This window comes from Euleptes europaea, chromosome 9 (genome assembly GCF_029931775.1).
Source record: "Euleptes europaea isolate rEulEur1 chromosome 9, rEulEur1.hap1, whole genome shotgun sequence".
Classification (NCBI taxonomy): Eukaryota; Metazoa; Chordata; class Lepidosauria; order Squamata; family Sphaerodactylidae; genus Euleptes; species Euleptes europaea.
Window position 1 is genome coordinate 92,785,800 of NC_079320.1, and position 7,500 is coordinate 92,793,299.

The following is a 7,500-nucleotide window of genomic DNA, read 5'->3' on the forward strand; positions in this document are numbered from 1 at the left end:
TTTCTTTGTCATGGCAAAGAAGCCCTTGAAAGATTTCACCAGGCTTTCAGCGACTTCCACCCCACCATCAATCGAACTGTGAATTATTCCGAACGAGAAATCGACTCCCTAGACACCACGGTACGGATCCACGGGGGGCACACAAGCACCACATTGTACCGGAAACCGACAGATCGGCAAACGTATCTACACGCGTCCAGCCACCACCCCGACCCTATCAGACATTCCATTGTCTATAGCCAAGCCCTACGCTATAGTCGCATCTGCTCCCATCCTTCAGACAGAGACACACGCTCGAGAGACCTACAGCAAACATTTTCGCAACTACAATATCCGGCGGATATGGTGCGAAAGACGATCGAGAAGGCCAGAATGATGCCCAGGCACAACTTACTACAAGCTAAGCCCAGAGAGAACGGCAACGGGGCACCTCTGGTTGTCACTTATAGCTCCCAACTAAAACCAGTCCAACGTATCATTAAGGACCTGCAACCCATGCTGGATTGTGACACTTCCCTCGCTGAAGCACTGGGGTGGGGGGGGGGGTGGGGGGGGTGCGCGCGCGCGCGTGTCCCTTTCTTGCTTGCAGGCAGCCGGCTAACCTAAAACAACTTCTCACCCATGATGATGAACTACTTCACAAGAACATGGACTCTGGCACCAAGGCCTGCCACAAACCGAGGTGCCCACTTTGCCCTCATATAGATTCCAGGAACACCATCTCTGGACCCGCCAATGTCAGCCATACTATCTCAGGTTCATATTCCTGCTCATCTTCTAATGGGATTTATGCCATCACACGCCAGCAACGCCCTTCCACAATCTACTTTGGACAAAACAGGTCAGTCTCTCAGACAAAGACTAAATGGACATAAGTCTGACATCAGAAACCACGATATTCAAAAGCCAGTGGGTGAACGTTTCAACCTTCCGGGACATTCTGTTGCAGATTTAAGAGCAGCGGTTCTCTTACAAAGGAATTTTAAGGGGAGATTGGAAAGAGAAACTGCTGAATCACTGTGGATCTTCAAACGAAAGGCAACGCGTTGACCTGGGCTGAATAAAGACCTTGCGTTCATGGCCCATTACCAATGCTGATTTCTCCACACCCATCTCTCCCCTGGACGTCACAGACTCTTCTGCATATCACACCTCATCCCATCAAGCCCGCTATTCACATAGACATACTGGTCCTCTACTTAAAGACCGATGGATTCACATTCTAGCTGTATCTGAAGAAGTGAGCCGTGGCTCACGAAAGCTCATACCCTACCGGAAAATACGTTTGTTAGTCTTTAAGGTGCTCCTGGACTCGGTGCCCTTTTTCAGCCCCCTTGTAGTGGTTTTCCCCTCCCTTCCCGGCCATTCACTTGGGGCCGTACCAGGGAGATCCAGAGCAAGCCGTCTCTCTAACAGGCTCGCAGAGAAGGACACGGAGCTAACTCTCAAAGTGGCCCGGTTCGGTCGGCGAGCCCCGAGGACTAGGCGGCCACGGGCCGAACGCCACGGTTGAGCCATCCGAGACTTCTATTTATGCCGACGTTTTGAAATCACCCTCTCGGCGGCTTTTCGTGTCTCGGGGTCCGCGCCGGCAATCCTTTCGGACGCACGGGTATGGATAGCGAGGTACGGTGAGGGGGGAAAGCATTTGATCCCCTGCTGAATTCGCCCCTTTGCCCTCTGACGAAGAAAGGACCCGTCCTTAATTTTAACGGTGGGTGCGTCGTCGCTGTGAGAGACAGAATAACCACAGGAAAAAAACCAGAAACCCAGAAGACAAAAGCCAGAGATTGTGGGACCCCAATTCAAAAAGCCAAAAAGATAAAGTACAAGAAGATTGCGATGTCAAAACAGTGTTATTGAAAATTTGGAAAAGATATAAAAAGAGAATAAGTCCTTCTCCACCATCTGTAATGTCACCAACTGAAGCTTATCGTGATAATGTTAAACTAAAACCGGGTGTTCGTTTCACCTACAACGACATGATAGAGTCTACGGGTGAAATCAAGGATATGATCAAACTTCAAGAAAAATTTCAAAAGTTGAATTGGTTAACTTTTTGACAATTGAGATCCAATCTGCAAAAAGACTGCTCATATCCACAACCATTCCGTGAACTAACTGAATTTGAGCAGTTAATATCTAAAAATGATTCACACATATTAGGAAAAATAGATAAACTTCTCCTGAAATACGATACAGAAGAAGAACAAGTGAAAACAAACATGATAAAGTGGATGCAAAATCTTGGAGAAATGATCAAGATGGACTCACTCATGGGAAAAACTTTGCTCCTCCGAATTGAAATATACTGTTTCCCAAGAAGTTAAAGAAAATTGGTACAAGACCTTCTACAGATGGTACCTGACTCCCAATAGGCCTTCTCAAATGACAACTCCAGGGGGAAAAGGCGCATGTTGGAAATGTCAAGAATCAGACGGTTCTTATTTTCATGTTTGGTGGACGTGTCCAAAGCGACAACTCTACTGGAAAAAAAGTTCATCGTGAACTACAATTGATGTTAGATATGAAGTTTATATTCGACCCCAAATTTTACCTACTCAGTATAGTACCGTTAGATTTACCTCAAAAACTGCATGACGTTTTTAAGTATGCTACAACAGCTGCCAGAATAATCCTAGCAAGAACATGGAAACAAACCCACATACCTGAAATTGATGATTGGAAAGAAAAACTCCTGGAATATGCAGCAATGGCTAAAATGACTGATGAATTAAATCCCAAACTCAGTGAATCTACCGACCAATTTCAGGAAAAGTGGGCTTCTTTTTATACATATATGAAATGCAACTAACATGACTAATATATGCTAAAATATTATAGGATTCTGCTGTATACTTTTTACCCCAAATAATTGCTAAACAAGAATAAGAATTTTTAAAATACAAGAGATATTATGAAGCAAAAACTTCAAACTAAAGTCATTTTGTAACTTTATTTTATTCAGAAATCATTTTACAATACTGCTTTGTTTTTATAATGTTAACAGCTATCCCTTTCCCTTTTTCCTTTCCTGTACCCCTTAAGATATAAAGAAGAGGAAAAAAAAGAAAGAAAAAAGCCAGAGATTGACGTGCAGTCCAGGGAGGGAAAGAAGCACTCGATCCCCCTTCGACCGGCCGGAGCCTAACCCTCCGCCTCCCTCGGCCTGGGGGGGCTCCTTGCAAGAAAGATCTCATCTCGTGGAGTCGCCACGATCGTGAGAACGGTGATGAAGCAGCCCAAAACTACACGGGGGGGGGGGGGCTTGTCCATGATCTCAGGGCAGCCGGGGCCATCGTCACGGAGGGCGGCGCGGCGGCCAGGCCGACCTCCTTAGGCGGCAATGGCGCGAAGGTCCGCCAGGGGGCCGCTTCCGGGAGGCCCGGCCGGGCGACGCTTCCGGGAGGGCCGGGCGAATTTCGGCCGAGGCCGCGGTCCTCCACGGAGGCCGGGCGCGGCCTCCCCGGGCGGGTGGCTCGCGCGGAGGTTTTCAGGAACAGGAATTGAAGGGGGGAAAGCCAGGTCATCCCGCCGGGGAGCCCTGGCCTCCGGGAAAGGCGGTCTCGGCGGGTCGACCAGCCCGCCCGGAGGCGGGGTCATCCGCTCCGCGAGACGAGCGGGCAGAGGCGGCCTCCCGAGTCCCCGTTCCGACCCCACCGGGGGACCTGGCCTGCGGCTGGAGCTCGACATTTCTTCTCCGTCCGCCACCGCCGGCCGGGAGGCCAGGGCAACCGACCGCCCGGGAAGACCCGGTCTCGGGCCCCCAAGCCCGGCAAGGGGGCCTGGTCATCCCCTTTCGCAAAACAGACCTCCGGGTTCGGGTAGGGGGTTGGTTTAGGGCACGGGTCGGCAAACTGATGGGCCCAAAGGGCCGAGTATCCACAGTACGACGATTGAGATTTCTTCGGAGGGCCGAATGTCTTAAACTTCTTTGCTGTGCCTTGGCCTCGGCCAGACGAGTCCCATTGTGAGGCCATGTCAACCCACTGGCTTTCTTGGCGGTAGGCCTGGACTCCGAGGACGGGGGGGAAAGAAAGTCCCCCTTCAGAGGCCAGGTGTAGCGGTTGGCCTCCGTAGCCTCCGGAGGCCAGGTCATCCGCCAAGAAAACCAATGGGTAGGGTAGGTACGCTGTTTATTGACTGAATAAAACGAAAGGTACACCGAATGAAACTTGATATCGTACGTAATAGTGATCTTATTTATGGATAAAAATGAAAGGGTAAGTCCCTGCCATTTCCCCCTCATCCACCGGAGTCCTCCTCTACCTCCACAAAAGCCTACCGGTCGACCTGCCCGCCGGCTGAGTCCCATTGGGAGGTCAGGTCTACCCATTGGTTTTCTTGGCGGATGACCTGGCCTCCGGAGGCTACGGAGGCCAACCGCTACACCTGGCCTCTGAAGGGGGACTTTCTCTCTCCCCCCCCCCCCGTCCTCGGAGTCCAGGCCTACCGCCAAGAAAGCCAGTGGGTTGACATGGCCTCACAATGGGACTCGTCTGGCCGAGGCCAAGGCACAGCAAGAGCGTAGGAGACGGCTGTTGGGTGGGGCAGGCTTCCTTTGGGTCGACCTGGCCTCCGGCTATCTAGACGACCCCCCCCCCTCTCCTTTTTAGCGAGCGCTGCTTCATACGGTCCTCCAGGATTCTGTCGGATTACTTGTTCGCACCAAGCTTTGGTCCCTCCTTTTCCCGTGCCCGTTTCCTTGATCTTTTAATTGCTCGTACGGTTAATTAATAACTCGTCGGTGATCTGACAGTCCCATGACGTTTTGTGGCGTTCTTTCCAAAACGTGACTGTCCCATCCGATTCCGCATCCAAGCCTCCTCCTCCCAAGATGCTTTTTGGGGGGGTGGGGGGGGGGGAGGAACAAAAAAAATACCCATTTCATTTCTCCGATGTGACGATTTGCAAAATTAGATCTTAAGAACCGGCTGAAAAAGAGGGTCTCTATTTCCGGTCAACCGAAACCTCCGTCCTCTATCGTCCGGTAAAACTCAGCTCCCGTTAAAGGGGACTTGTTCGTCCCTGCCGTGAGCCGTGTGAGTTCACGCATCCCTTGTGCCATCGGACCTTCCGGAGGAGGATAAACTTGAGCTGGAAAATTTCCAGCTGCCACGAAGCACGCATTGACACATTTCACTCTCTGAAACAAGCGCCGATGAAAATTTCCCCACGACGTTCTTTTTTCTCTTCGTAACCACGCCTCTCAGTTTTGGCGCCGCTAGTTCTTGCCTGGCCCAAACCGTATTCCCAAACGTTTGACCGTCCCTTTCAAATGTCCCTCCCGAACCTCCTTTGTGCTTCCCAGCCCGTCCTGTGAACCGCTAATATCGATTCCTTTGTGCTCATCGCTTGCATCAATAGGCTTTGACTTTTCCATGTTAACGCTTGCAAATTCCTCCCTATTAATTCTTCTTTCATGCCTCTTCAAATGACCTTTGACCTCCTTCGACTCCTCAGGATCTCTACCCGCTACATAAGGGTCACCTGCGTGGGCTACGGTTTTTAGGGTGTCATTTCCTACCCGAACCCCTTCGATGACCTGATCTTCTTGAATTCGTCGAAGCGGCGGCTCGAGAGAAATTACATAAAGGAGCGGGCTTAACGGGCATCCCTGTCTTCACCCACTGCCATGGGCACTCGCACGGCTCCACAATAGGCCAACATTTTCATGGCAGGTCTAGAACGGCCTTTTCTGAACTCATACCCACTGGCACCTCTCCTTGACTTGAGATTCATGGATGACATTTTCTTTGTCATGGCAAAGAAGCCCTTGAAAGATTTCACCAGGCTTTCAGCGACTTCCACCCCACCATCAATCGAACTGTGAATTATTCCGAACGAGAAATCGACTCCCTAGACACCACGGTACGGATCCACGGGGGGCACACAAGCACCACATTGTACCGGAAACCGACAGATCGGCAAACGTATCTACACGCGTCCAGCCACCACCCCGACCCTATCAGACATTCCATTGTCTATAGCCAAGCCCTACGCTATAGTCGCATCTGCTCCCATCCTTCAGACAGAGACACACGCTCGAGAGACCTACAGCAAACATTTTCGCAACTACAATATCCGGCGGATATGGTGCGAAAGACGATCGAGAAGGCCAGAATGATGCCCAGGCACAACTTACTACAAGCTAAGCCCAGAGAGAACGGCAACGGGGCACCTCTGGTTGTCACTTATAGCTCCCAACTAAAACCAGTCCAACGTATCATTAAGGACCTGCAACCCATGCTGGATTGTGACACTTCCCTCGCTGAAGCACTGGGGTGGGGGGGGGGGTGGGGGGGGTGCGCGCGCGCGCGTGTCCCTTTCTTGCTTGCAGGCAGCCGGCTAACCTAAAACAACTTCTCACCCATGATGATGAACTACTTCACAAGAACATGGACTCTGGCACCAAGGCCTGCCACAAACCGAGGTGCCCACTTTGCCCTCATATAGATTCCAGGAACACCATCTCTGGACCCGCCAATGTCAGCCATACTATCTCAGGTTCATATTCCTGCTCATCTTCTAATGGGATTTATGCCATCACACGCCAGCAACGCCCTTCCACAATCTACTTTGGACAAAACAGGTCAGTCTCTCAGACAAAGACTAAATGGACATAAGTCTGACATCAGAAACCACGATATTCAAAAGCCAGTGGGTGAACGTTTCAACCTTCCGGGACATTCTGTTGCAGATTTAAGAGCAGCGGTTCTCTTACAAAGGAATTTTAAGGGGAGATTGGAAAGAGAAACTGCTGAATCACTGTGGATCTTCAAACGAAAGGCAACGCGTTGACCTGGGCTGAATAAAGACCTTGCGTTCATGGCCCATTACCAATGCTGATTTCTCCACACCCATCTCTCCCCTGGACGTCACAGACTCTTCTGCATATCACACCTCATCCCATCAAGCCCGCTATTCACATAGACATACTGGTCCTCTACTTAAAGACCGATGGATTCACATTCTAGCTGTATCTGAAGAAGTGAGCCGTGGCTCACGAAAGCTCATACCCTACCGGAAAATACGTTTGTTAGTCTTTAAGGTGCTCCTGGACTCGGTGCCCTTTTTCAGCCCCCTTGTAGTGGTTTTCCCCTCCCTTCCCGGCCATTCACTTGGGGCCGTACCAGGGAGATCCAGAGCAAGCCGTCTCTCTAACAGGCTCGCAGAGAAGGACACGGAGCTAACTCTCAAAGTGGCCCGGTTCGGTCGGCGAGCCCCGAGGACTAGGCGGCCACGGGCCGAACGCCACGGTTGAGCCATCCGAGACTTCTATTTATGCCGACGTTTTGAAATCACCCTCTCGGCGGCTTTTCGTGTCTCGGGGTCCGCGCCGGCAATCCTTTCGGACGCACGGGTATGGATAGCGAGGTACGGTGAGGGGGGAAAGCATTTGATCCCCTGCTGAATTCGCCCCTTTGCCCTCTGACGAAGAAAGGACCCGTCCTTAATTTTAACGGTGGGTGCGTCGTCGCTGTGAGAGACAGAATAACC